This window comes from Cuculus canorus, chromosome 20 (genome assembly GCF_017976375.1).
Source record: "Cuculus canorus isolate bCucCan1 chromosome 20, bCucCan1.pri, whole genome shotgun sequence".
Taxonomy (NCBI): domain Eukaryota; kingdom Metazoa; phylum Chordata; class Aves; order Cuculiformes; family Cuculidae; genus Cuculus; species Cuculus canorus.
The window spans coordinates 9,200,205-9,227,606 of record NC_071420.1 but is presented as its reverse complement, the minus strand read 5'-3'; the positions used below and the strand labels follow the sequence as shown (position 1 = coordinate 9,227,606).

Below are 27,402 nucleotides of genomic sequence, written 5' to 3'. Positions count from 1 at the left end.
CATCGCTCCTCTCTCTATCTCAGTGTGAGGGGTTCCTACTTTTCTACTGTCCGAGCAAACAGCCATTATTTATCTTTGCAACAGCCCAATGAGGCTGCAGAGCAGGACATCACCCTTTGGAGTGAAAAGGACCGGAGGCACAGAAAGCCCACACAAGCTTGGTTTAACGCAGGAGGACAATAGCCATTCAGCATCTGAAGCTTGCTGGTACTCGACCTTCCTAGAAGAAGGTGCTAAGATACAGGGGGAAAAAAAAGCTTGGAAAACACCCTGTTGTTGAACACGGTTGAACACGCACCAGCAAAATATTTTGAGAGCGTTGATGTTGCTCACAGCTGTGCCCAGAAGAAAGTTATTCTGCTCAGGTTATACCCTTAATGTCTCTTGTAATGTGATTTGATGCTGTGCTCGCACAGATGTCAGCAATGTCCCTTCCCTCTCCCTTTCCCACCACTGATCCTCTCCCCCTTCCGCAGGCACACGTATCTGCAGCCCTGCTGCTGAATAAATTGCAAAACCAGGACTCTCGTCCTGCAGAAATTGATAGGGAAATGTATTCATTAGAAAACACTGCGATTGTGTTAGACATACAGATTATGGGTACAATTTGAATGGCAGTATGTTTGAGTGAGATGCTATTATGTATTTATTTGCATGCAGGATAATAAAGATGACAATCAACAGATTGTGTCAGAAGCAGAGATATTCAGAAAGGATTTCAATTTAGCAGAAGAGCCAGCACCTTGTTGACTTCTGACGTCTGAAAATAGCTCCCAGTTGCTCGCAGGCGACCTGGCTAACCCGACACACCATCTTTATTTATGTCATCTTAGTACAATGGTCAGGAAGACTTAATAACTGCTTAACATTTTAGAGGAGAGCGGTGTAAAGGTTCCTTTGCACCTCATAGAATAAAAAGTAAGCATGTTTTAGATTCCCTCCATTCCTTCGTGCCTCAAGAAGTCTGGGTCACCAAAAGCAGAGGTGACCCTACGACAACGCTACAGCTGGAGGAAACTGCATGGCCTGCAAGTAAATAGTCTCACCAGAGTGCCAAGGAGTTCTGAGTCTGTGTGAATGGGTGACAGTGACTTTTCAATTACGGACAAACACAGATTCTCATTAGCCCGAGGAGACAATGCCCATGGCACCTTTGTAGCCACCTTCACAGGAAATTCTCTGGCAAACACGCTCTTGGAGATGAAGGTGTTCCACCTCACAAGTAGGCAGCATGTCTCAGTATAGGTATGCTCCCTCTGTCCAGTGATGTTCTTATCACCAGGGCACGTGAACGGGCATTTTTATTTATCTTGTATCCAGCTGACACCAGTTTCTAGAGATCAGTTCCTTATGAGAGACTGTAGGTCAGCCCCCCCGTGCTCAATTCGCGAGTGCCTGCATGTTGTTACTCACTCTGCAGTTTCACACTAGGGAAACTGAGGCTCGCAAGAGTTTGCCTGTCAGTTTGCAAATTACACTAAGAAGAACTTTTGGTCTTTGGTAACACTCAAAGCTAAGTGGATGACAATCACAGCAGCCTCTCTCTTGTCCCTGTATCACTGTCTCCAGCTGAACCAGCCCACCACCTCCGTGGGCGATCAACCCAGCTGCCTCGCACCCACTCCCATCAGCAGCGTTGCTGCAGGAGCTCCCTGCTAAAGCTCACTGCCAGACCCAATATTGCATGAGCTTATTGTGTTTACATGATTTTCCAAACACTGGGCTTGCCTTGCATGGATGTGAAGTCCTTGCATCATCCAAGGGAGATGAAGGTAGCATCCGATCTTCAGGCAGGCTCATATTCTATATCTGCACATGGATACACCTTAAATGAGAGAAGATAATACATCAACCTACTTCACATTTCACTTTTCATCCTCCTACTGAACGAGGGCTAATTATGAATTTCTAATTTCCACTGTTTATACAAAGCACTTTTGCTTTATTTCCTTTTGACTTTCTGTCTTCGGAAACCATAGGAGCCCACATCGCCTCTGGTGTCTTTATGCAACAGGAAACACAATCAAATAAGGAAATTTATGTAAACCCCGGGTTTGCAAGAGGAAGATGTGCTACTGTGTGCGAGCTGGCAATGAATAGGCTTTCATAATATATTCCTCATTGCTTTCCTCTTCCTTTACAGACAGTCAATACCCTTGAGAGAAGTTAATTAGATCCGCTTCACTCTGTTTGGTCCTAGCACTCAGAGCTCTGAATGCAGGGGAGAGGGAAATCCCAGCAAAGCAAATTGACTCGATTAGACTAAAAGACCACTGAAAAATCATTTCCATTGTCTGTGATCACAGTGGATGATCTACTTTAAAAGCAAGCATGAAAATATTAAACCAATTATTTTAAAATATTTGTGCAAAGTCCCAGTTTGGTAACAGGATGCAAGAAGAAACCTAAAGGACTCATTTTCAAAGGCTCCAGTGTACACAATATGTTCATAGAGCTATGCGCCTCTGTGTGTAGTCATTTAAAACCACTCACCGCAGATATTAGTATTTCTAAGTAACCATTTGCACATCAAACCAGCGAGGATGATGGTATGTACAAAGCAAGCATCTAGCGCGTGTACTTCTAGCTGTTCTGCTGTAGAATTGGCTGAATGGTTGAAAACACCTAACAAAATCATACTTCGTGTAGGTTTTTGAAAGACTCCTTAGAAAGCTGACAACTCAGGAATACCCATCTCTGATGTAGCTTTCCCTCCAACAGGCCATGATCCTGTCAGCCCAAAATTACAGTCCATGTTCACTGGATTATTTAGTCATCCTTTAGATATGGTCTGGCCAGCTATGAAGACCTGTGGAACAGCTGGCCATATCTAAAATTCCCAGTTGCTTTATTTTTTTAAACAGCAGAATTCTCATAAAGCCCCAAATCAGGACCCCATGGGACCTGTGTAAACAGTAAGTGACATAATCAAATCCCAGCCGGCTGGTGATAGTCTGGCTACAGTTCAGGCAAACAGGCATCAAAATGAAGGAAACTCATCTCAAATCATCCAGGAATTCGGTGTAAATAACTCAGATCCTGAGCTCCACCAGCCGTGCTCAGCTGCCTTTACTGCCTGACATAACGCTGCTACTCAGCGCAAGTCCAAAATACACTTTGGAGTGCAGAAAGTCTTTTTGTATGGGGTCAGATAAAAGCAAGCTTCTTCAAGGCTTCATTGCGATCTGAATGGAAACCATTTCTGTCTTGGTTTTCTCAGGTAAAAAGACAAACGCGTAAGGTAACACCTGTAGGCTGGTGTCATGTTGTACACTTGTGGCGGAGCACTCCGTCTGTCCTGCTGTAGTGCTCAACAGGAGAGAGGAGCTGCTGGCAAATTAAACCAGATTTGGCAGAAGAGCAGAAGTCTCAGAGGCACTAAACACCTACCAGTTTCATCTCATAACTAGTGGCATGACTTGTTGAAAAAGGTCAGCTCTGTGTGTCACATGCAAAGTTGCTGGGAAAAGCCACGGGACAAATTCAGCTGCTAAGAGTACAATCGCTTTAGAGACAATGGAATACAACATCATCTGTGAGGTACAAAGGTCTCGCTGGTGTTAGGAATATGTCATGCCATGTGAGATACTTGGGGTATTTTACCGAATCTGAGCACTGGGAAGCTTTGTTATTTCCAGTCAACCCAACCAAAGGGCAATGGAAATGGGAAAGGATGGATGTTTGCCTGTTAAGAAACATCTGGCACAGGCAGAGCAAGAAGAATTAGAGGGTTGGAACTAGAAGATCATTAAGGTCCCTTCCAACCCTAACTATTCTATGATTCTATGATTCTAAAAGCATGTCCATTAGCTAAAGCTAAAGGGAGACCATGTACTAGGAAACCACCCCCATCTCCTGCCCTGGACACATCACTTTGGGTAAACATCATAAATTTACACCTTGGTAGAGATGAGTTGGATGGCTCAAGAGAAAATTAATCCCCTGAAAAAAAACTTCATATATGCACAATACACACTTTATGGTGTCCCTTCATGTCACTGTTAATCCAGCACATCGGCCTCCACCTGCTGCCTTGGGGTCAGTAGTGCCACATCGCAGCGGGCAGCAGAACCAGCACGCACCAGTTGCAGGCCTGGCCGTACTCTCTCTGTCTGCACATTTAAGCAGGACTAAGCTGGGATCATGCTCTTGGCACCTTTAGTAGCTTTGACTCTGGTTCTGGACAAAAATAATGCTTCTAGAACACACGACTGGTGCAGCACGAGAGCTCAAGGGAAGTACCAGATATTAATAGTCAAAGGAGCTTTACTGAGGGGGTTGAGTGGCCTTCCCTGGAGGTGTTTAAGGAATGGGTGGATGAAGTGCTTAGGGACATGGTTTAGGGAGTGTTAGGAATGGTTGGACTCGATGATCCAGTGGGTCCTTTCCAACCTGGTGATTCTGTGAAAGGAGCTGTACAAACCCAACGAGATGCATCCAGTCCCATTGTGTTTCCAACCTGTTGGGTTTGCAGTAGCTTCAGTAGCACCTTTCCCTCATTTTTAAGGCAAGAAACTCTCAGCACCTGCTTTGCCTCTATTTTACTGTACTTTTTTCCCATCAAGGCTTTGTAACAGCAACCACTACACCTCTGAGGTAGGATCAATCCATATCCGTCTGGGTCTTTATTAGCTAAAGTTCCAAAATGCCTCTTGGATTCCAGTCCCAGCCTAACTCGACATGCTTTCCCACTCCTTGAGAGCAAAGATCGAAGATGCTGCTCCCAGAAAGCCAACATGGCTATTGGCCATTGGAAGAGCTGACCGCTTGCTTTTGCTGTTCCCTTTCCAGAGCCAGGCACAAATGCTTATTTTAAAAGGAGTGCCAAAGGGCAGTCCATAAAAAAAACCCACTCCAAAACAGAAAGGAGAGGCTGGGTCCTCTGGAACAAAATTGATACTGAAGAATAGGGTGAAGAAGCAGCATCACCCTTGGGCTCAGCTTTGCTTTTATCAAAGCTTTTTGTTGTAGGGGATTATTTGAGCATTTCTAGGTTTTCTTTCTTTTTCTTTTTTTTTTTTTAAATAGTAAGCTATCACTTTCTTTTCTCATTGTACGCCTGCAAATCCTACCTTAGAGAAGCAGTGTTTCTGGGCAGACGGCAATAAAAAGAGAAACAATTAGGATTATATTTTCACTTTCCATCTTGCCCTTTTAAATTTCTGCTCCCTTGTCAAGGCATACTCCAATTCCCAAAGCTGATTTCCTCTAAAAACAGACCCATCCACTCTCAAGGGCATTTCTTAGTGCTGGAACCGTAAATACCAGCTTCAAACTGTGACAGCAACCTCCGCGCTGGCGAGATGTGGGCTGGCACCAGGCAGGCACAAGCCTTTCCAAAGCCCTGCTTCGCACATGGAGGTTCCAGACATCGCTTTAGCCATTCCCAATGATGCCCTTTCATCTTTAAGGCTGACAACGTGTCATCTTTGTTCCTGGTGTGGGATTTGTCACAAACATCACCTTTAAATTTCCATGCATTCCCCAGTCCCTGAATTAACAGGATGCTCTTGCATTTTGCCCTTTTCGGCACCGCGTGCTTTGATAGGCTCGCTCGCCTCCTCTGCTCCCTGCAAAGTCCCACTAACCTCTGGGGAATGGGACGAAACAGCTAGCCAATAAAAACAGGAAATACTGAAAAGGTCAAATCACACTATTACAATAAATTACCATAATTCAAAGTGTAAATCAGGCATTAAAATGATGATATGTTGCAAGACAGAGATTGGCATTAGACCTAAAAATGGCACAACGTTAATGCAGTCCGAGGTCAAAGATCCAACTGGGAAATGGTAAACATTTTAAAACTAGACCCTTATCACTATAATCTCATGATCTCCCGAGACTGTCACGTCAGGCATCGCTGAACGATGGAACAGCACATTGAGCTGTGATTTATTTTCCATACTAAAGACTTCAAAGCCAACAAGTGGGGGTAATTGAAAATAGAGATACAAGCAGCACTGGATAACCTTTAAACAGTTACCTCCAGCCATCGACAGCTTGCTGATTTGAGAGGGTGACATTTATTCTGGATAATATGGCAGCATCTTTTTAAACGCCTCTCTGCTGTGTCTGGGGCTGCGGACATTTAATGCAACAACAGCCTGCACAGCGACATTAGCGGAGATGGCAGGGAAGGTTTTGATATAAGAAGAGCTTGCGCTCACACCACACTTCTTCCCGAGGTATCCAGGCTGACTTTGGACAGGTGAACACCTCAGGAATTGGAGATAAGGACCTCGCCCTTAGTTTTAGGTATTTAGATAGAGTGTGGTGGTCCTGCACTGGCTGGAGTTTCAAAGAGAATAAATAATAGGTGAGCAGGGCTGGTGAAAAAAAGAAACCAAGAACAAAGATGAAAGGTTAAGTTGCTGCCTTCCTGGCACTGGGACAGTCATCCACCTGACCTGACTGGCTTATCATCACCTTACAGCCAGCCTTCTGGTCTTCTCCGAGTATCTCTTGACTGTCTTTACACAGTGAAACATAGACCAGAGTGAAACAGGAATGAGGTCTGAAGGAGCCTCTGTCTCCACAGGCAGCAGTATACAGCACACCACAAAATAGAACCAGAATCCCAGGTTATATCTGCAAATCCAACCTCCTCCAGCCATTTCTTTATCCCACAGCTTCCCAAAGCCCCAGCCAGCCCTTAACATGCCCATCAACACCGAACAAGATCCCCCCAGGGCTCAGCAGTGAAAATCTGTTCACATTCAGGGTGGCCTTGACTTGTTCTGGCTCCAGCTCTGTTGTCCAAACCTCGCTTCCAATCTGGCACATCCCCCTTAGCCCCTGCACTCAGGGATGTGTTCATCCCTTCATGTTCTTGATGCTGTCTTGGGTGAGACATTTGCTTGCCCTGTGCTCTGGAAGAGTCCTCAGAGAAGCAATAGGATGTCTGATTAATCCTTTATCAAACCTCATGGAGTGCCTTTGAGCCTCAAAGCTTGTTTTTTTCCCAAACCATATGAGTGTCCTGTCCCAGGGGCACAAGTTCTCCTGTCACAAAGATACGGGATGGAGACATCTCCCTGCTTTTGAGCAGTTTACATAGGAAGCATCCCCTGTGATCCTTCTGGATTTATCTAGCGCTCGTGCCTGTGGTCCTTGCCAAGAAGCAGAGGAGTCTCTTACCTAGAGACTGTGGAGTTTGGTGACACCCAAGGGGAACATCTGCTGCAAAATGACCTTTCTCCCTTTTGTTTTGCTTAACTCAAGACATCAGTGGTTAACATCAGGGATGACTGTTCTGCTCTGCTTCTGCATCACTTGCCAAGTGACAGCAACTGCTGCTGGCAACAATCTTCTGCCCCTCTCCTGTGTTTTCTGGTTAGTATCAGAGAGGTAGGAACAGAAAAAAAAATGAATTGGCTAATTTTCCACAGCAGCAGCCAACAAGGATTTTAATCCACAAGTCATCCAGATGCAGCAACCTCCTGTTCTGAAAGGATTTTTCATCTTTTAAAATTTCCTGTATCCCAGTAAAGCTTTTTCATTTCACACAGATTAAGAGTTAATTCAGGTCAAATAAGGATTAATTAGTCTGTGTAAACCAGCCCTAGACACTGATGCGCTGGAGATCTTTTTTAAATTAGTTGCTGCTACTGTAAGTCTGTATCTTCTGATGGCAAGACCTCTGGTGTATTATAAATTTGCAATCAGGTACCCCACGGGACGCGAGATGAGGGAAAATGTCAGTCTTAACAGTGTTTAAATCCCTCCTGCCGCTGAACTGCAGCCTCTTTCAAATTAGGTCCTGTTGGCAAAATCAGATAAAGAGATGGAAATAAATGATGTGAACAAAGGGCATCAAAGAGTATCATTTAAATTGTTATTGACTGCGAGCACAAAAAAAAAAAAAAAGCACAGCATGAAAACATACTTAATCAGAGGAGATAATAGGACCGTGGAGACAAGGTTTTTTTGATTTGGAGAAAAAATATCAAGTGTTTGTGTGTGCTTTTTCACCCACATTACAGGTAAGGGAGAGATAATACAGAATTATTTCACAGACCGAATCGCTTCCACATACCATATGCACTAACATCAGAGATTATCTATTCAGGCTTTAGTGCGGGAGAAGGGACCAAACCTGTTGCTGTTGGAGTGACTTTCAGGATATCTCACGTTAGCCTAGAAATATTTAATAGAGTTGCCAAAAAATGTAGGTGAATTTATTTTTTTGAGGGGTAATGTGTAGGAAAATCTTTCAAACAAAGGCTCATCCAAGGTTACGGAATGATCTCCAAGTCGGGGAGGGTTAAGGAATGAGTAAGGAAATGTATATGAACCATTCATTGCTCTCAAAGATTTGTCTTTGAGACATGTAAACGTAAGCTGGCTCAACGTGTGGGTGGAAAATGTGATTGAATTAGAAACACCAGGCTCAAGCATCTTGAGATGAAGGATAACAATGTGGGGATTATTTTGCCACCTGTGTTAGGACTCTACATTCCGGTTCTGGGAACAACTTCTGTGCAGACCCCTGTGGTAGCTTCATGCTCGCAGCAGCTGCACAACACAGCGTGCACGATGGAGAGCTCATGCCTGGAGCTGGAAGGTGACACCAAACAATGGCAACTCAGCAGTGCTCTCCTCCCAAGGCTGAGTAAATGCCACCCAAGCAGTGTATGTGAAGTTGCGGTAGCAGTTTACCAGCCCATGGGAAGGTCAGAGCAAAGTGCCACGGGTATTACATGACCCCAATAACCCACGAGATCTGGATTTTAACCTGGACACCAGCAACGGTGCAGAGAAAACTGGAAACCTGTGTGCCCTGTGGTCACATCAGCCCTTGCTCTCAGCAGATGCGTGTAAACGCTTGCTCTGTCATCAAAGCTGCTTTGCTCTTTGGATTTCAGTCGATGTCGGCTGAGGAAAGCAGGTCGCTCAGCAAGGAGAGCTCACTAGCACAATTCACACCTTACCTAAACCCCTCCAGGTCACACAGCTTCAGCAAACGCAGTCTATATCCACCAGAAGAAGAGCTGGTCTACTGCAGACCCAATGCCTTAAAACCTCCAGAGGATCCGGGGCTCAGCTCCTGGTGGTGGTCCCAAGTTCAGAGCACACACATTGATCTGATGTGCACAGGAGTTGATCTGAGCCTCAACTTGTGCCAAACCAACACCTTCTCTCTCTTCCCCTTCCCCTTTTCCCCATTCTAAATGACTTTCTACACCACTTCTAAACTCTTCAGAGAGAAACTATGAAGTAATTTCTTCACTTCTTCACAGAGAAACTATGAAGTAATTTCTTCAATTCTTCATAGAGAAACTATGAAGTCATTTCTTCTTCAAAATAGCATTTTGGAAGAACTTATGGAACTTGTTCACTTAGTGAAAATGATGTCCAGTGCCCCAGTTAAGGGTGATAAAAGGGACCTGGGTGTCTTGATGGTTGAATGAAACAGATTATGACTGTGCCTTCTCTGGGATTCTTCATCCTTGCTCCAAGCCATCAGGAGAGCTCTGCTGTCCTAACAGGCAGTGAATGGCTCTTCCCCAGTCACTGTTGTTAATCAGGGGCAGGTCAGGTGTGCAAATTTCCTTTTCAGCCAATGCATGCTGGACACAGGATGGCCCAAGGCTTCCAACAGTCCAGCGTTCACTCAGGAAGCTGTTAGTGAAAGTGAAAAGGTAGCAATTAATAAAACAGATCCTTCAGAATAAAGTCCTGCTTGGAAGAATGTAGTAGTCTCGCTGTTAATGTACCACTGAATCACTCAGTGCTGTCCTGCTGCAGGTAGAAAAGACAAGAATAGACATTCCAGCCAGGAATTTGTAGTAATAATTCTCTAGACCTCTATTCACTTCCCCAGAGTGGGTAAAACATTTGCTTCCGCAGCTTGTCTGCAAATACTTGCATTTACCTTGGAAATGAGGCCAACCTAGAAGAGAGATCGAGAGACTTTCATGCTTTGGAGACCTTATAATCTCAGCATGATGGGACTCCGGATGCAAATGCGTTTGTTGCCACACATTCAGTCTTGTATGTGACCAAAGGAGCTGGGACCCATTTCTCCTACTAAGAGTGGACTGTGGAAAAAATGGGATTTGAACAATGTATTTTTAAATGACACATAAAACGCAAAATCCCACCATGCGACAGGCACACTCATCTCCTGAATTGGACTCGGCTTGATCCAGCTCACCCCTGTTGACTCAGTGATATCTTTCCTCCCCTCATCGTATCTGACAGTATTAATCTAATACTGCAGAGAGCTTGATGAGATGCATGGCTCCCGAGCTGCCGGGGAGCCAGGCTCGCGCGAAAGCTCTCATCTGAGATGCCACTCGAGCAGCACTTCAGCAGCTCATGGAACTTTTTCTTCCAGAAGTTGTAGAAAGTTGCCACTTCTTTTTGTTTTAGCTACAAAGACAATGGGCAAAGTGCTTGGCTTTCCTGATGACAAGAGTTTGTGATATGGTGACTTGTTATTCAGAAAGAATGAAGAGAAGTCTTATCATCCTGAAAAATAATGAAGCCAGAGCACCACTGCTCCATGGCAGAATGAGACCCACATGCCAGCCAGAAGCTGTGGATGCCTCTTCCTGAACAGATTGCAGCAGAGATGAATGCATTGGATTGGAAAAGCTGTTTCTTGAGATTTTTGGGGCAAAACACCAGATTTTGTTTCAGGAGAGGCAGGTTCATAGTCTGTCTCTGGCAAGCCTCATCTTTTTGCCCCGGGATGCTGCTCCGGAAATACAGGCAGGTAGTCAGGTATTTTGTAGCCCGATATGCTGAAGTAACTTAGTACTGGCAGGGAGGGAGATGTTGGTCATATATTCCCAAGTGGTTTGGGGGCAACTTCTCACAGTCCTACCACCAAACAGAGAGGAGCAGTGGGGACCACATCCCACCCGCAACCGCAAGCCAGCTCCCTGCTTTGCAAAGCGAAGACACGCTTCCTCTTCCTGTTGTGTCTACACAGATTTTAAACCCTTTGCTGTGGGTCTCCCTCCCTAAACACGCCCACGGCTGTTGGCACAGCAGGTTACCGCGCAAGTGGGGACCTCCAGGCAACAGCATAACATAAACAGCGGGAAAGACAGGCTATGCCTGAAGTCTGAAAAAAAAGGTTGACTTGAAAAGACAGAGAGATTAAAAAGGAGATGTGAAGTTGTTTTCTTGCCTTCCATGGCCATGTCTACATGAGCCAATTTAATACCTATTACTACAAGTATTAGCACAGACAAGGCTTAGGTATCTCCATGGAGCCAAATTACATCTCTGAGCTGGCATTTCTTTTTCCATCCTCTAGCTCTAATGACCGAATCATGCACTCATCGAGTACGATACACCTTTTATGATAACCCCAGTGTCCCGGAGGTTTTAAAATCCCAATTCCTGCTGAAATAAACTGCCTGTGGCTCACTGTAGAGCAACGCAGCAGAAAACGTTGATTCATTCCTTGCATCAGGACTCTGGATGGTAGGGCTGGGGAGGGGACGGGTCTTACAGACGCGGGCCTGAGCACTGCAAAGAGGAGAGCAGAGAGCCAGCAGCCGAGCTGCTGATGGGTGATCAGTTCCAAGGTGTTGTGGCACCATCTGTAAAGGGCCCAGAATTTTTTCAAGCTGGTCTGGCAGCTGTGATCCCAGCAGTAACTGCATAGAAAGGGACTAAGCCACCCAGAAAGCAGCTCAGCTGGGGACATTTAGATGTTCCTTGGTTATATCAATATGAGGAGCACCCAGGTGGCCATCTACAGCAGCAGACCAGGTCTGTGACCTACCTGGGGTGAGGGAGACCAGGCCACGGGTCTCCAGTCTTTACCCAGCTACCCTGTCTGCAGAGCGTGGGTCCTGCTGTAGGCAGCCCAAACAGTGTCAGCGCACAGAGGGTCATCACAGAGAGTTCAGCACTTCTGAAGCACAGGGCAAAGAGGTTACAGTACTGACGGGAGGCTGCTTAAGAGCAGCCAGCAGGAAGCATTTGGCTCAGGATCTGGATTGATCTTAGGCTGTCTGAGCCACAACTGTCCCCATAGCTCACTTCCAGCACCTGCCCCCTGGAGCTCACTGAAATAGCTCAGGATTAGCCAAGTCCTATTCCGCAGAGGACAGAACCATTGTTTCAAGAGGCTTGTCAGCTCAGGGGTGGGTACAAACTGGCTGCTTGCTGCTACATGGGAATCTGTCTCCTGGAGCCCCATAGGTCACCTCCAGACCTGTGAAAAATGTTTTTAATGACTCATATCATGTCCTTCAGATGAGGCGTTAAAGCAGGTTTCCTGGAGGGTATCGAAGTGGAATTTTAAGGCTGCACAGCACTTTTTCAAAAGCAAAAAGGATGCAGCAGCAGTGGAGCAGAGTTAGAGGAGTCATCTCACTCTCTCCATCAAGTCAGCTAAACCAGCAAACTCTCTGTGCCTGAACTGCTGCTGAGCACCATGGGAGGCACAGCTCCCTGCCTGGTCCCTGAGCACAGACAGCACATGCAAAGGTAAAGCATGTCATATTCATGAGAGACTTTCTCAGAAGACACGGTCCTCGTGTAACTCACAGGTTATTTTATCTTCTGTAGCATCGTGCAGGGCACAGCGACAATTGAGAAACACAAGTCTCCCTTAGCTGAACACCGCTGTGTTTGGATAAAGGCTATCTGAATAAACCAGCAATTTCCACTGCAGGAGACGCAAATTCATTTCTGAGGTGATATGCTGGATCCGTGAGCACTGGGTATTATTCAAGCACTTAAAATAGAGCCCCACAAAGCAAAAGGCTGTAGGTACCATTCATTCAGCAGGCAGCATTAGTACCTGCCCCTCCTCCACTCCCTGGCAGCATGGAGCCAGAGCAAATAACAGCAATAATACAATGCTGCAAACCCTGGAAGAAAGCAGACATCTGTTGCCCATCAGATATTACACCTTGGTGACCATGCAGCTCACTAAGTATGAAAGTGATTACTTATACCTTGACAGCATGGCCACAGCACATAAATGAAAAGCTCCGTACAGCAGACTTGTAAGGAAGACCTATGAACAGCAGGACAAGCCGCCGTTTCAGCTGTGAGAATATGGCCAGGATGCTCCTATTGTTGCTGTGAGACGTTGGTTGCAAAACAGCTGCAGGTTGATGAAGAGCATATGGGCCATCTTGGGTAGCCTTGATTTCACCTGGGTGCCATTAATCAGCAAGCATCTGCTGCAGTGCTGGGGGCATCCCAACCTCCCACCCCTGACAGGAGCTGCACACAAAGTCACTGGAGACAGTTGTAGCTTCAGCGACAACTGATGCTAATTCTAAGACAGGCATTACGCTGAACTACCCACTACCTTCCAGATTTACCTGTGTTCAAACAGCAGACAAGCCTTTCTTTCCTCTTGTTCACCTCTCATTTGCAGTCTTTGGGCACTACTTTCGGATCACAGCTGGGTAGGCTGAGAAACCTTCCCTTGAAGAATTAAATGCAAACCTCCAGTTCATTTTCTGCTGAGTGGCTCACAGAAAAGTGGGCAAACGCAGGCATGGAGAAAGCCCAAAAGGATGGGGAAGGTTTTAGGACTGACAGTTCATGGAGGTGAAGCACCTGAGCCAGTTAAAAATTGTGGGAGCCAGAGGTTGTTCTCACTTTTGATACAAAAGCAATGAAGTTTTCACTGGAGTTGGCGTGAGGGATATAAAAGCCAATAATTCATGGAATCAGATTATTTAATTTTTGTCTTCTGCAGTAGCAGGAGATTGCAAGTCTTCAAGGAAAAAAAAAGCAAAACTGGACTAGAAACCTGATCCAGCAACATCCACATTCTTACACAAAAACCAAAAAAAAAATGGTCTAGTTTAGTAGAGGCCCCAAGGCTGAAAGTTTCATCCCATGGTTCAATCTCCCCTGTAATCCGTCTTGAATGACGCACAAATAAGACAAATTTCACATCTCATTTTTCTTCTCCCAGTCTCCTCTCAGGAGAAGACAGATGTAAAACAACTCCTGTAATTCCAGCCAAGCCCTTGCTCTTTTGCAGGCACAACAACAGGGATTTAAACCCTGGAAAGGAAATATTTGAACAGGACCTTCTGGCAGATGGCATCACCCTCACGACTGATTCTGCCCTTGCCGAGGCTGCACCACAGAGCCAGGGCGCTTGGAGGGGTATCTCAGGTCACCAGATGCCTTTTCTTGATGTCTCGTCTGTGAGATCCAGCAGATGAAATGGAGAAGACATGAGATGGGCATTACAGAGTTACACAAGTGGAAATCAGGCTTCTGGTCCAACCAAGTCTGAATTATGGGCTGCACCTCTGGATTCCAACATCACCAACATTGATGCTCAAACATCTTCAAAGAAATGAGAGGCTTTTCTCCCCTCTGCCTCATTGTAAAGTTTCTCAATCTGTAGGTTTTCTCTTCCTCACATCATCCAACCCCAAGCTCTGCAAACCTACACCCGCATTTCTCCAGCTCCTTCTCCAGCTAATTGCCTATAAAGATTCAAATCATGAACTGCAACTCAAAGCTTTTCACAGGCATTAGGGGAGTATTAAATGGGAAATTCTAAAACTAAATTATAGTTTCCCACTGCAAATGTTTTTTAAAAAAATATATCTGCTTTTAATTAGAAAGAAAAATAAAAAAAGTCCCAGAGTTGACTACAGCCTCCTTCCTACCTACCACACACAGAGGCTCTGGCCAAAGCCTCACTGGGAACAGAACAACAGAACTCCACAGAAACCAGGGCATTTACATCCACAGGCTCCAGTAGAGGATCTGGCCCTGCTGGCGCCTGGACAAGCCTGAAAAATTTCTGCAGAAGATCCCCTGTCTCTCCCCTTCCAGGCAGCTCAGGTTCCTGTTGAGCATCTCACACCTCTCTGCCGGGAAGGTGTGATTTATTTGGCAGCTGGGCTCTCCCTCCCGGGGAGCTTCCTAATAGATCTGTGAAAGCAAAGGTTACATGGAGGCAGCTCCAAGGATGAAGTCATTGGCTTTGCTCTGAGACCGGAGATTTCAGCCGGGCCTGATGGTTTCAATAAAACAAAGCTCGTGAGCTTGCTTGTTGATCAGAATGGGATCAGCTTTTCTGCTGCAGCACCAGGTGAGGATTTGGACAGAGCACAGCAGCCCCTACACAGCCCGACAGGGTGACAATGACCTGCCTGGTAGTGACAAGTGTGGCACTTTCCCTAACCTGCCTGCAATTGTGCTCCAGGCCTTGATTATTCCAGGGATTTAAGGCACCAAAGCCAGCTGTAGCCCTTCCTGCGGGCAGGCAGGCAGCTCAGTCCCTGCCCTGCCCAAAGCCGGGCACTGGGGACCAGCAGCATCTCCGCTCACTGGCATCGGTGGGGCATGAGCTCAGCAACGCACGGAGCTCTGTCTACATTTGGCTCACCGGAACTCAGCCGTGGCATTCAAGCCTGGAACAAAATCCTAAATATTCAATCAATATTACTATTCTCTGTAGTTATAAAGTTTGTAGTCAGAGATTGATAAGAGATGTGTATAGGCACATAAGTAAAGAGGGTTCCTAAAGCAGAAATACGTAAGTATATATAATACACTGCTCTACAACTGATATATGTGGAGTTACACAGCTGAGAACAGCAGAGCGCATAAAGCAATGCAATGTATCGTCTTTTTGACCTTCTCACCAACTCACTGCCTGCTAATCCACATCTCCCCTGAGACATATTCCCAAATCCCAATCCTTTGAACAATTTCCAGCAGATCCTATTGAGAACAGGAAGGAAAAAAAAAAACCCCAGCATAACACTTTCTTCTCTCTCAGGAAAAGATACATCCATAGCCAGAACTACATTGGCTTGAGGGTCTCACAGGCAAAATTCAGGCCAGGTCTTTTTTTTCATCTTAATTGAACATTTGCTTTTAATTTGGGAAGATTCTGAGTTAATGCACTTGCATTTTTTATATTTGTATATAATTACACGCTGTTTAGTAACTTTGGCCAGATTCACATCCCAGTGAAATTAGTGTGAAAATTTCCAGCAACTTCAGTGAGAAAACAGAATTCCAGCCCTCACAGAGCTGGTTAAATAGTTAAAACCCCAATCTTGTAAATACTTCTGTGAATGAAAGTGGTTGGCTGTGGCTCTCGAGCATTTGGAAAACCACAGGGCATTTAGGAAATGTCTGTAATTCCCAAAAGCCTCAGGCAAATCAGCACAAATTCGTATTCACCCCAAATTTCATAGTCTGTTACTCATTGCTCACTAATTTAAAACAATGTGGAAGTGAGAGCTATACTATATGACTCGAGTGACCAGTCCCAGACCATGGAAAACTAAATTACAAACATCTAACACTCGCAGAAGACATGTCCCCAATTGCCCAGCAAGAGCAACTTTCTTCAGCCCAAGTGTCTGAAGAATAATTACAACTAAAAGCCCTGAGTCATAAAACCCTCCTGAACGATTCAGAGGCAAAAACTGCAAATGAGTTCACTCCCTCGGCTGCAGCACTTCCCAAACCCCCACGGTCCATAAGTTGATGCCGTATTTATAAAGCTCAGGGTCACCCCACACCAGAGCCCTACGGATGCCCTTCACACCTTCTGATTTCATAGAATCGTAAAGGTTGGAAAAGACCTCTAAGCTCATCCAGTCCAACCACCAGCCCAGCTCCATGGTGCCTGCTAAACCGTGCCCCAAAGTGCCAGGGTTACGTGTTTTTTGAGACTCCACCACTGCCTTCCAACGCTTCATCACTTTTTCAGTAAAGAAATTTTTCCTAATATCCAATCGAAACCTCCTTTGGCACAACTTGAGGCCATTTCCTCTTGTCCTATCCCTTGTTACTTGGGAGAAGAGCCCAGCACCCACCTCAGCTACCATCTCCTTTCAGGGAGCTGTAGAGAGCGATAAGGTCTCCCCTCAGCCTCCTCACCAGGCTAAACAATGTTAGTTCCCTCAGCTGCTCCTCAATAAAACTTGTGTTCCAGCCCCTTCCCCATCTCCATCCCCTTCCTCTGGACATGCTCCAGCCCCTCAATGTCTTTCCTGTACTGAGAGGCCCAAAAATGAACCCAGGATTCGAGGTGTGACCTCACCAGCATCGAGCACAGGGGGACAATCTCTGCCCTGCTCCTGCTGGCCACACCAGTTCTGAGACAAGCCAGGATGCTGTTGGCCTTCTTGGCCACCTGAGCCACTGCTGGAAGTAACAAATGCTCCAATGTTCTCCTGTTTGGAGGATGGGGAGAAGTTGAACACAGCACATGCATGTGGGGGAAGGGGCCATAAGTAGCTATGGGATATAGGACTGGCTCCCAGCCAGTCAAAAACATCAGCATTAACATAAGCCATGATTTAATTTCAACCCGAGACCCGCAGAACAAAGGAGTCATTCAAAGGAAAGACACCAAGACTGAAAAATGCCAGATTGATTTTTTTCCACCAGAGAAATCTAATTTTTGATCATATTCGGTATGACCGGTCCTTTAGATGACCCCGTAACATGGATTATAGTTTTGCATTATTTTATCCTCTGAGAAGCTTGCCACGCTAGCTCGACTGTGCTTCAGCACTCACGGATGGGAGGCCTGAAGTATACTCCAGCTTTCAACAATAATCCTTAGAAAACACATGAATATTTTTTTCTGCAACTCTCTCATTCCTGAGAGTACTCACTGAGCTCCAAGAGGCATCATAAGGAACAGTTAATTAATAACAGACCTAGAAAACAGCATCACATTAGTTCTGTAAAGCTCTCTGTGCCTCAGTTTCTCTGGCTGTGAAACAGGAGCTATACTGCAACACAAACTACAAAGATCGATGACACCAAGCTGAGTGGTGTAGTTGCCACATCGGAAGGATGAGATGTCATCCAGAGGGACCTGGACAGGCTGGACAAGTGGGGCTGTGAGAACCTCATGAGGTTCAACAAGGCCAAGTGGAAGGTCCTACACCCGGGTCAGGGCAATCTCTCTTTCCAGTACACAGTGGGGGATGATGTGATTGGGAGCAGCCCTGCAGAGAAGGACTTGGGGTACTGGTCGATGTAAAGCTCAACACAAACTGGCAACGTGCGCTCACAGCCCAGAAGGCCAACCGTGTCCTGGGCTGCATCAAAAGCAGCGTGGCCAGCAGGGAGGGAGGGGATTCTGCCCCTCTGTTCCTCTCTTGAAAGACCTCATCTGGACTTCTGTTTCCAATTCTGTAATTCTCAACATAAGAAGGACATGAAGCTGTTGGAACGGGTCCAGAGGAGGCTACAAAGATGATCAGAGGGCTGGAGCACCTTCCGTATGAGGACAGGCTAAGAGAGTTGGGGTTGTTCAGCCTGGAGAAGAGAAGGCTTATAGTGACCTTCCAGTACCTGAAGGGGCTACAGGAAAGCTGGAGAGGGGCTGTTCATAAAGGTGTGTGGTGATAGGACGAGGGGGAACGGGTATAAACTGGAGAGGGGCAGATTTAGACTGGACATTAGGAAGAATTTCTTCACCATGAGACTGGTGAGGCACTGGCCCAGGTTCCCCAGGGAAGTTGTGGCTGTCCCATCCCTGAAGGTGTTCAAGGCCAGGTTGGATGGGCCTTGGGCAGCCTGAGCCAGTTGGGAGGTGTCCCTGCCCATGGCAGGGGGGATGGAACTGGGTGATCTTTAAGGTCCCTTCCAACCCAAACTATACTATGATACTAAGATGCTATGATACTATGATTTACTGTAATTACTTTGCTGGGGCTTATTTTTCACCCACTAGTCTCAAAGACAGATCACAGCCATCACACCCTATTCGTTCACCAGGGAAATAATCAATATTTGATATACAAACACAGGTTCCTCTAAGTTCCTTCTGGCCTGAGCAGGTCACTGCTCCCCTGTAAGGGTGCAGCACATCTCAGAAAGCGGAGGGGACGCCTCCTCAGGGAGTTAACAGTTTGAAACCTTCTGTAAAAGTCCAGTAGACATGCGAACCAAAGAGAAGCCTGCTTTCCCCAAGTGTGCTAAGGCAACAAGAAGCAAGCTTTGGCAGGCTTGCCGAGACAGAAACCTGCCCAGGCTCTACTTTGGCTTGTTCACGCTCTATTAAGAGAGAATATCAGGCTTCTGCCAGGGCCCCATTTGGCAGCTCCAGGAGCTGCTGTGTCTCTACCCCCAGCCCTGGTAGCTCTGAGCTCCTCCTGATGCCAAGAGCAAAAGATCAAAATAACTCAATTGCAAAAAATTACCTGGAACAATATCTTCTTTGGCATTCTGTCCTGAATCAACTGACCCAAAGAAAGTATCTTCCAGCAGCGATTCCACCTGAGCTCCTCACGGTTCCAAAGCACGCTGCTGCCCCTCGGGTCTGCCCCACATCCAGCTGTGCTCCATGAGGGTGCAACACAGCTGGCTCCAGGCATTGCTGGTGCTGCTCCATGGGAATCGTCACTTAGACGCTCACCAGTTAACTGGAGACAAAAAAAGGGGGAACAAGAAACTGGAAGTTTAAGTTATGCCAAATCAAAGAAGTGTCAGCCAAGTTTAGGGGGGAGGCGATTCCTGCTGAGCTTCACAGGACAGCTGGCTGAAGTGACTTGGCTTGGGGTGTACAGGCAGACAGAACCTTTAATAAATGTATTAATAAGGATTTAGTCTTAATTAAATCAAAACAAGCTATTTCAAAGAGGAATAAGGGCATGGTTTCCTCTGTAAATTGAACTAATTGGATTAAATATCACACCCTCAGCTAAACAGGTGCTGCATCATTAAGAAAATGCCACAATCTCCATGCAAAAGGCGAGCTCCTTTTTCTCCGACCTGCTAATAGAGCCGGAGGAAGTAGACAAGCTTTTGGGAACAGAAGCTCTTCTGTTTTGCCTCAAATCTGAAACAGAAGCAGTCTCCATATTCTTCAGTCCTGGGTCCATGCTGACAACAGTAATAAGGGCTGCACAAAAATCATGGGGGGTAATAAATATTTTGCATGTCACATCCCTTCAGAAAGTGGTTACTGTTTCATTTGGATGGATTATTTTATTTTTTAAACAAATAAATACACATGATTTTTTTGAATTTTAAAATATTTTCCCCAAATTTCTGATACCCTTCTCAAGAAATGTTTTGTGGTGTTATTTTTGTAATTTTGATTACAAAACAGCAACAGCAGTTGCACCTGATCCCTCAGAAGACCCAATGACCGCATTTTCCTGCTGCAATGACAACATTTTTTAACAATGAAGATTTTCAGCTTTGGGCTGAAGACACTGAACCTCCCACTATGGCTTTGGATGAGCTCCGAACAAAACAAGAAGCAGTAAACTCATTTTGACCTCTGTTCTTGATCCGTTCCTACCTCAGGCTTTGGTGGTTGGAGCTTTTTAGCTCCTGAGAGGTGCGAATATTCACTCCTCGTAGGTGATATTTCAGTATTATTTGCTTTGAAATAGCTGCAATGAGTGACCGCTCCTCTCCCAACCCCAACGCTCCCCGCTGCTCACACAGAATTTTTTTAAGTGTTTCTTTTGCCACATAATGCTCCCTTTTCTCTAAATTGTGTAAAGCCCTCAGGAACAGAACAAAGATTCATTATTTGCCTATGAGGGAAACCAAGGTTTCATACATTTCACTCTATTTGGGAAGCAGAAAAAAAACATCTTCGGGACTTTTCTGGTCTATTAAAAAACCCAAACCTGCAACCCTGTAACCTTTAAACATAATGTCTAAAAATGGTTCGGGTGAATCAAACCCTCTGTGTGGACAGTGGTTTTTGCAGCTGTTATAGAGTGAAGAGAGTGGGAGAGCCCGTCCACAACATCCACTACTGGGGTTAAGTTTGGTTCTTGATTACGTGATACTACGAAGCCTTCGGAGGTTGTTTCAAGTTTGATAAGGCACAACAGAGAGCTCACATGCTTCCCTGAGAGGGGCCTGTTAAGGGCAGCAGGGATGTTGGCACGGGGAGATGCTGAGACCCCAGAGCTAGCGGGGCTGAGGGGAGGGTGGACCACCAGCAACCTTGGCAAGACGAGGGGATCAAACCCTTCCGGGGTTTCAGCTTCCCAGGGCAGGGATATGTTGTGGCCCCAGGATCTCCCCGCATGCCTGACCCCATCAGCATCCTGAGAACAAGCCTGGAGGTTTTCTCCCTGTCCATAGCATCCAATCAAAGAAAAACCTTTGCAGCCATATTACGAATGACTATATCAAAACTAGAGTTTCAGAAACACTCGAGCTAGAAGTCATTCAGCATCAACTCCAGCTGCTTCCACAATTTTCACTTTTGCCTCATTTAAATCTGCTGAGTGCATGTGAAAAAGAGCCATCAGTTTTCACAACTTTGGCTGCAGGAGGAATCCCACCGGTTCAGCATCGCCCCAGTCCCTGCCTGTCCCAGGTTTCCAGCCGGTATATATCGGCACTGCTCCATCACTTTTAGCGGAGCTACGCCGGTTTGCACCCCCCAAGGATGCAACCTCAGGGAGCAGGCTGCTGCCTGCATTTACCAGGTGAGTGCATTTACCACCATGCACCAGTTAAAAGCCTTTCCTACGCCCGGTCTGGTACTGACTGCAGTCACCAGAGGAGACAATGTCATACACTAGGGCCCAAACCTCCCTGAGATACCTTCATGCAGTTAAAAAGCCTGTTTTATACATACACCCAGATAAAAATGTATATTTGTAAAGGTAGGCTAATCTCATTATAGAATAGTTTGGGTTGGAAGGGACCTTAAAGATCATCCAGTTCCAACCCCCCTGCCATGGGCAGGGACACCCCACGAGTTCAGACCCCACCCAACCTCTTCAAAATGCAGTGTGAGAGTTATACAAAAAGAGACAATAATTCTCCAGATGCTGATTTCCATGTGGTGAAAGGGAACTATCAAATGAGCGCATTAAGGGCAGGACGTCAGCCAAACCACTCTCGCGTCCTCCCTGTTGGACTCTGCAGCATGAGTCCATTTTCCCCATCACCTTCTATGACACTGACCCTAGAGGACACCACTGGACCTGCTGTGCGCCGGCACGGTGAAGAGATGGGCAGGAAATTGGAAAGGTAGAGTCAGAAATAGGGCAAGACAGCTGGGTTTAATGTGAGAGGTCAAGGCTAAAGGAGCTACTAAGCGAGATAAGGACTGGTTGTGAGGGGTTGATTTAGAGATACAGGCATCAGGGAAAACAGAGAGACTCTTGGATTTCATGGAAAAAGGATAGATGGGATTATAAGGCTGAAGACCCACCTGAGGACAGCCATTTGTTGGCAGGAGCATAAAGGAGCCACAAGAGTGGAGGTCCCTCAACGCCTCTTAGGCAGCACATAAGTCAGATCAGTCCAGGTGCCACATGCTCTGTCCATACACGGGACATGATATAAGAAGCAGCTTTTATTTTCCACAAAGCCAACCCCCTAAAACTACTGTGAGGATGGGTAACAAGGGCTAGAAAGTGACCACGAAATTAAGGCTTTTTACTGCTAGAGTGCCCTTGATTCTTAAAGAATTCATGATGTGGTCTGATGCTGGATGTTGTCTACAGACCTTCCTTAATTATCCCACACGGATTATAGGTTCTTGCTATAAGAAACTGAAATGTGGTTTGACCAACACAAGCTTATCAAAAGCCACCAAGTCAAGGTGGGGTTTAACAGCTACCAAAGCAAATTAGCCCTCCAGAAAAACAAACAAACAAACACCAAAGACACAAAAAAAGTGCAGAATTGGGCTAAGCAAAAGCATTTTGCAGGACTGTCTTCATTTCAAATGGGGCAAAGTGCCCCTTGTTTGAGCCCACAGTTCCACAATTGTATTAAAATTCCCAGTTGTGGGGAGAAAAGTGGAGATACCAGTTTCTCCTGTGAACACAGTGCTAGTGGAGTCTTTTCCACGGATTATAACCACAAGGTTTCCCCAACAGCCTTTGCAAGAGATTTACGTGCCAGGTTGACAATCTTAATACATCAAACATTTCTTATCATGTCTTCTAACGCTCTCTCATTCTGATTTTCATCTTCAACTAATATGTAAACACGAGCATAATCTATAATATCTGAACTGAGGTTCAACTTGTTTAAAATGAACTTCTCTCCAGAGAGGTGTGCGGGGATGCCCTGATACCTGCCTTTGAGTAGGAAAGGCATGAAGCTGGGCAACAAATCCTGTTGGAAGCAACCTGTGTACCCCTCTCTGGCTCTTTCTCGCATTGTGCTTAATTGCAGGGCTGTAACGTGCTGGATAAGGCAGATATCGGGTTTGAATCTGGAATAGAGAAGCAAAATGTCTGCAGTGGAGTAGCTGCGCACACTAACACATTTACTTGTCATTATGAAATGCAGCAGAGCAGATAAAACCATTAGATATTTAGAAATTAGTTAATGCTAGGATGCAACGATTTGGGCATTCGTAACGCTGCTTTAAATTGGATCAATATTTTCCAGTTCATTTTACTGTAGATTTTTAACTCTGCTGTCGCACTTGGGCTCTGTGCTCTGAGCAGCAGGGAAGCTGGCAGTCACAGGGAAGATTTCTACTGGGATGTGACCAGTTGTGTTTCAGGAAGTGCGTCAGCTCTTGGAGATTCACTAGGCACCATCTCTTTTATTCAAGAGAGCTTAATTGTCATCCAGGACATCTGGGACGATCTCTCAGGGGCTTGTGTTGACAGAACATTAACTAACACATGAAAGCTCTGGGATCCCATGACATGATCCATCACTGAGTAAAGACAAGTTTCCTGTATCACATAGGATGAATTCATCGAGGAGCCAAATCATTAGCATAGAAAGGTCATCTACTTGTCTGTCATTATCGTGTGAGGCAGATAGTCTATAATATGTGCAGGAGTTCCCCATGGAGCAGCAATCAGCCCTTCGCTACACTATTTCATTGTTCCTTTTAAAACCAGTAAAGAGCTTTCGTAGTGAAATTTGTAGCTGTAAACACTTGAAAGGAAATCTTTGGCTACTTCTGTCTTCTGTATATAAGCATGGACACCCTGGGATAGAAAAAGTTCCTTGCAGAAATACTACTGATCTCCGCTAGACACAATCAAAGATTTGAAATGAACTCTATGTTGCTTAAAGTGAAATAAGATTGCAGTTCTAAACAGCCAAAGTCTACATATGCAATAAAAACTGACATTTTTCTCCCTGGTTACACCAAGAGCTCTGCCATGTAGTTTAACCAGGTGGCCGTAGGTGCCCACTAGCAAATGACAATATTGCTGACTCCTCTGACTGTCTCCCAGAAGGTCAGGTAAACCTTGTCAAACAAGCACTACTTGGACAACTCTTTTCACCTCCATCAGCCAACCTGCTGAATCTGCAAAAAAACATCAAGAAAATTCCCCAAAAGCAACATATTTTGGAATCAGAAAAAAAATCACTCCTTTTGCTCCGACAGGGGCGACTGCATGGTTTATGTGATTCCATTGTGAGCCTGGATACAATCCAATTTGGCTTTTGAGAACTACAAACCCAGCCCACCTACGAATATTATTTCCCTGTGATTCAGGCTTTGCAGGTTCTTCACTCTTTTCCATAGTTTCCGAGTTCCAGCGCTGCTCAAAAGATGAGCTGCTCTGCCATGTCCCTCACCACGCGCTCCTCTACAGGGAGGCACCTGGCTTCTGGGCCAGAAGACCTCTGCCCTCTCCTACATTGAGTCCATAGCTGCCTCTCCCCAGGGAGAGCAGAAAATCAGGGGTAAATTGTACATAGACAAGGAAGTCTTCAGCATGTCCTTGAAACGCCGTCTTGGGCGGCGAGTCTTCCCCTGCATGCCAGCCCGCTGCACATGGGATGCTTGGGCTTTCATGCATGGCTCGCCTGAACGACAGAGCGATCACACCACAATAAAGCTGCGTATTTCAGCCAGTCTGAGGGTCAAGTTTTCAACCTGACCCTAAACATCAACGACACGTGTCTATAGTGGCAGTATTTCACAGACTTTATGGGAAGACCTTGAAGGCTTTATAGAGCATCTTTGAGGCAAACTGTCCTGCCTGCCTTTGTGATAACCTTGCCAGCAAACAGATCTATAGCACCTCACCCTATTTCATTTCAGAGGTTTCCATTCAGAAAAAGAGGCACTGAAAATCCATAACAACTGAAATATAGTAGAATTTGAACCAAGGTCGCGCTAACTCAAGAGATGACCTGCTGTGTTCAAAATGAACCTCACCCAATGCTTGTGCTACTCAGTTCATAAGTGATGCTCAACCACTGAAATTCAGAGTAATAGAGAGAAGAATACTTGCAAGAAAGGACAGACTAGTGGATATCTAGGGCAGAAGGAAGCAGTACAATTATTTCACCCATCTTCATGCAGAAAAAAGGCCAGCAAACATGACTCTGAAACACCCCTGGTGAGAACATAAATACTTCCCTGAGCTTAGTTAACCTCTAAGAAGAGTCAGGACAAAATTCCCTCCCCATAATTCTTATTGGTCTCAATAGGGCCAAATTTCCAAGGTGCCGTGGGGTAAAACAAACAAACTAAATCTACATTTATCTATGTTATAAACATGACCGCATCCCTATCCAGCGATCAGGGACTGGCTGGTTGTGTGAGCTCCCTTAATACGCTATCAGCGTTTTATGCACAGAAAAGGTGACCTATTGGTTCACCTTCTACCCAGCAATGTTTCTATGAGCCACCTAAAAAGCCAGCCCGCTTTCTCCGTTCAGAATTGCACCAGTTGACCTTGAAATGTTATTTTTCAATGGATTTTGCAAACCTTTTGCAGAACAGCTGTGTGATGTACGTCTATCAGTTTTGTCCTAATTGACATGGACAACAAACAGGCTTAGCCCAAGCCAAAACAAGCACTTTTACACGTGGACAGTCTACACACAAGGCTATGCGCAATGAAACTGGTTCCAGTTGTGCTGTGGTCAAGCACCTGGATAAAAGGTTTTTGTAAAATCATAGAGTGGTTTGGGTTGGAAGGAATGTTAAAGCTCATCCAGTTCCAACCACCTGCTGCAGGCAGGGATACCTCCCACTGGATCAGGGGCTCCAAGCCCCATCCAACCTGGCCTGGAACACCTCCAGGGATGGGGCAGCCACCACTGCTCTGGGCAACCTGGGCCAGGGCCTCCCCACCCTCACAGTAGCAAATTTCTTCCTTCTATCTGATCTAGATCTCCTCTCTTTCAGCTTGAAACTATTCCTTGCTTCATCCTATCCCTGCACTCCCTGTTCAAGAGCCCCTCCCGGCAAAGAGGATGGAGGCAGGAAAAAGCATACAAGAGGGACTCTTAAGGAAGCAGCTGGAGAGATCCACATTTAAAGCAAGTCAGGGCAATAGGGTTTCTTGGTGCATTAGCCACCTTCAAAAGACAGATCTAATGCTGCCTGAAAGTCTTCAAAAAATGCAACTTGATCAAAATGGAAATTTTCTGCAGGAACATGTCCACTTCAACAAGGGCTCTGTCTGAAAACACCCTGAAACGAAAAATCTCTGCAGCAGCGAACCCTTCCAGCTTGACATCACTGGACTGAAGCAGTCACACTTAGTTTCCAAATTGTTTTTTTGCCTCACAACCAGAGTACGTGGGGTTTTTTTATCATTGAAGGCAACGTGTAGCCATGTGGTCCCCTTAAAACCGCAGCTCTAATAGACCTAATCCCAGGCTGCCGGCACCAAGAACCCTGTGACACCGACAGCAACAAGAAGTGCTTGAATTACCTCAAGTACAGCTTGTCTTGAGCAGGGCCAACAAATACTGGCAAAAACACTGCGTGCTGGCTTGCCTTTTTTTCCCCCTTTTTCTTCTATATTAACAAAAGGGGGGAAAAAAGAAGCTTAAGTAATGGATTTTTTTTCTGCTTCATTTTACTCCCACCTTCTCTGCCCCCTGTAATCTGATTTTTTACACCTCATTTATGTGTTTTTATTCAGCTCATCTTTGTGTTTTCTTTTTTTCACACCTTTGGATCAGCTCTCTCCCATGTCTGGCACCTGTGATTATATCCTTCAGCTTCACAATGCAGACTTGCAGAGCAGCATTTAATAACAGGGAGGATTTGACTGACTGGAGCTTTGATAATGGTGGTGGGAAAGGCACAATCGCTGCCTTTTCAACGGTATACTTTGCACAAAAAGCAAAAGACAGTGTCACAATCTGATAAAAAAATCCCAGATTCCACCCATAATTATACCTTCTCTCCTTTACCTATCCACCTTCTTTTCAAAACTAAGCTATTGTGGGTGACACCAGCCTCCAGGGAGGTGGGGGTGGTGGGACACAATCCTGAGGAGAGAGAAAAAGGAGGAAAAAAGTTTAATTCACCGTGATTTTGCCTCAGCTTCTCTTCCCATGTGTCTTTCTTCAGTTTGGCCACGGACAGGCCAGCTCTGTCTGTGATCTGGTAAGGTTTTAGGATGAAAAAGTATCATCTGACTGATGGCATTGCTGGTAAACCACTGAAAAAGAAAGCCCTGCAGGATTTCCAGGAATTCAGACACCTAGACTAGGAAAGAGCTTGCACGGTGTGCGATCATCAGCTCC

At 45.6% G+C, this 27,402-nt stretch overlaps 1 long non-coding RNA gene across 4 annotated transcripts in view; it reads right to left on the bottom strand.

The window, feature by feature from the left end:
- LOC128854145 (uncharacterized) overlaps positions 1-27,402 on the bottom strand; it is a 70,834-nt gene that overhangs the window by 12,264 nt on the left and 31,168 nt on the right. For 3 of the 4 annotated variants that reach the window (XR_008453067.1, XR_008453066.1, XR_008453069.1), the window contains one exon: positions 8,934-9,624. This is a non-coding gene — a long non-coding RNA (uncharacterized LOC128854145). Of the gene's footprint in view, positions 1-1,728; positions 1,826-8,933; positions 9,625-27,402 lie in introns of those variants that run through there. The other variant, XR_008453068.1, reaches the window with a different exon arrangement.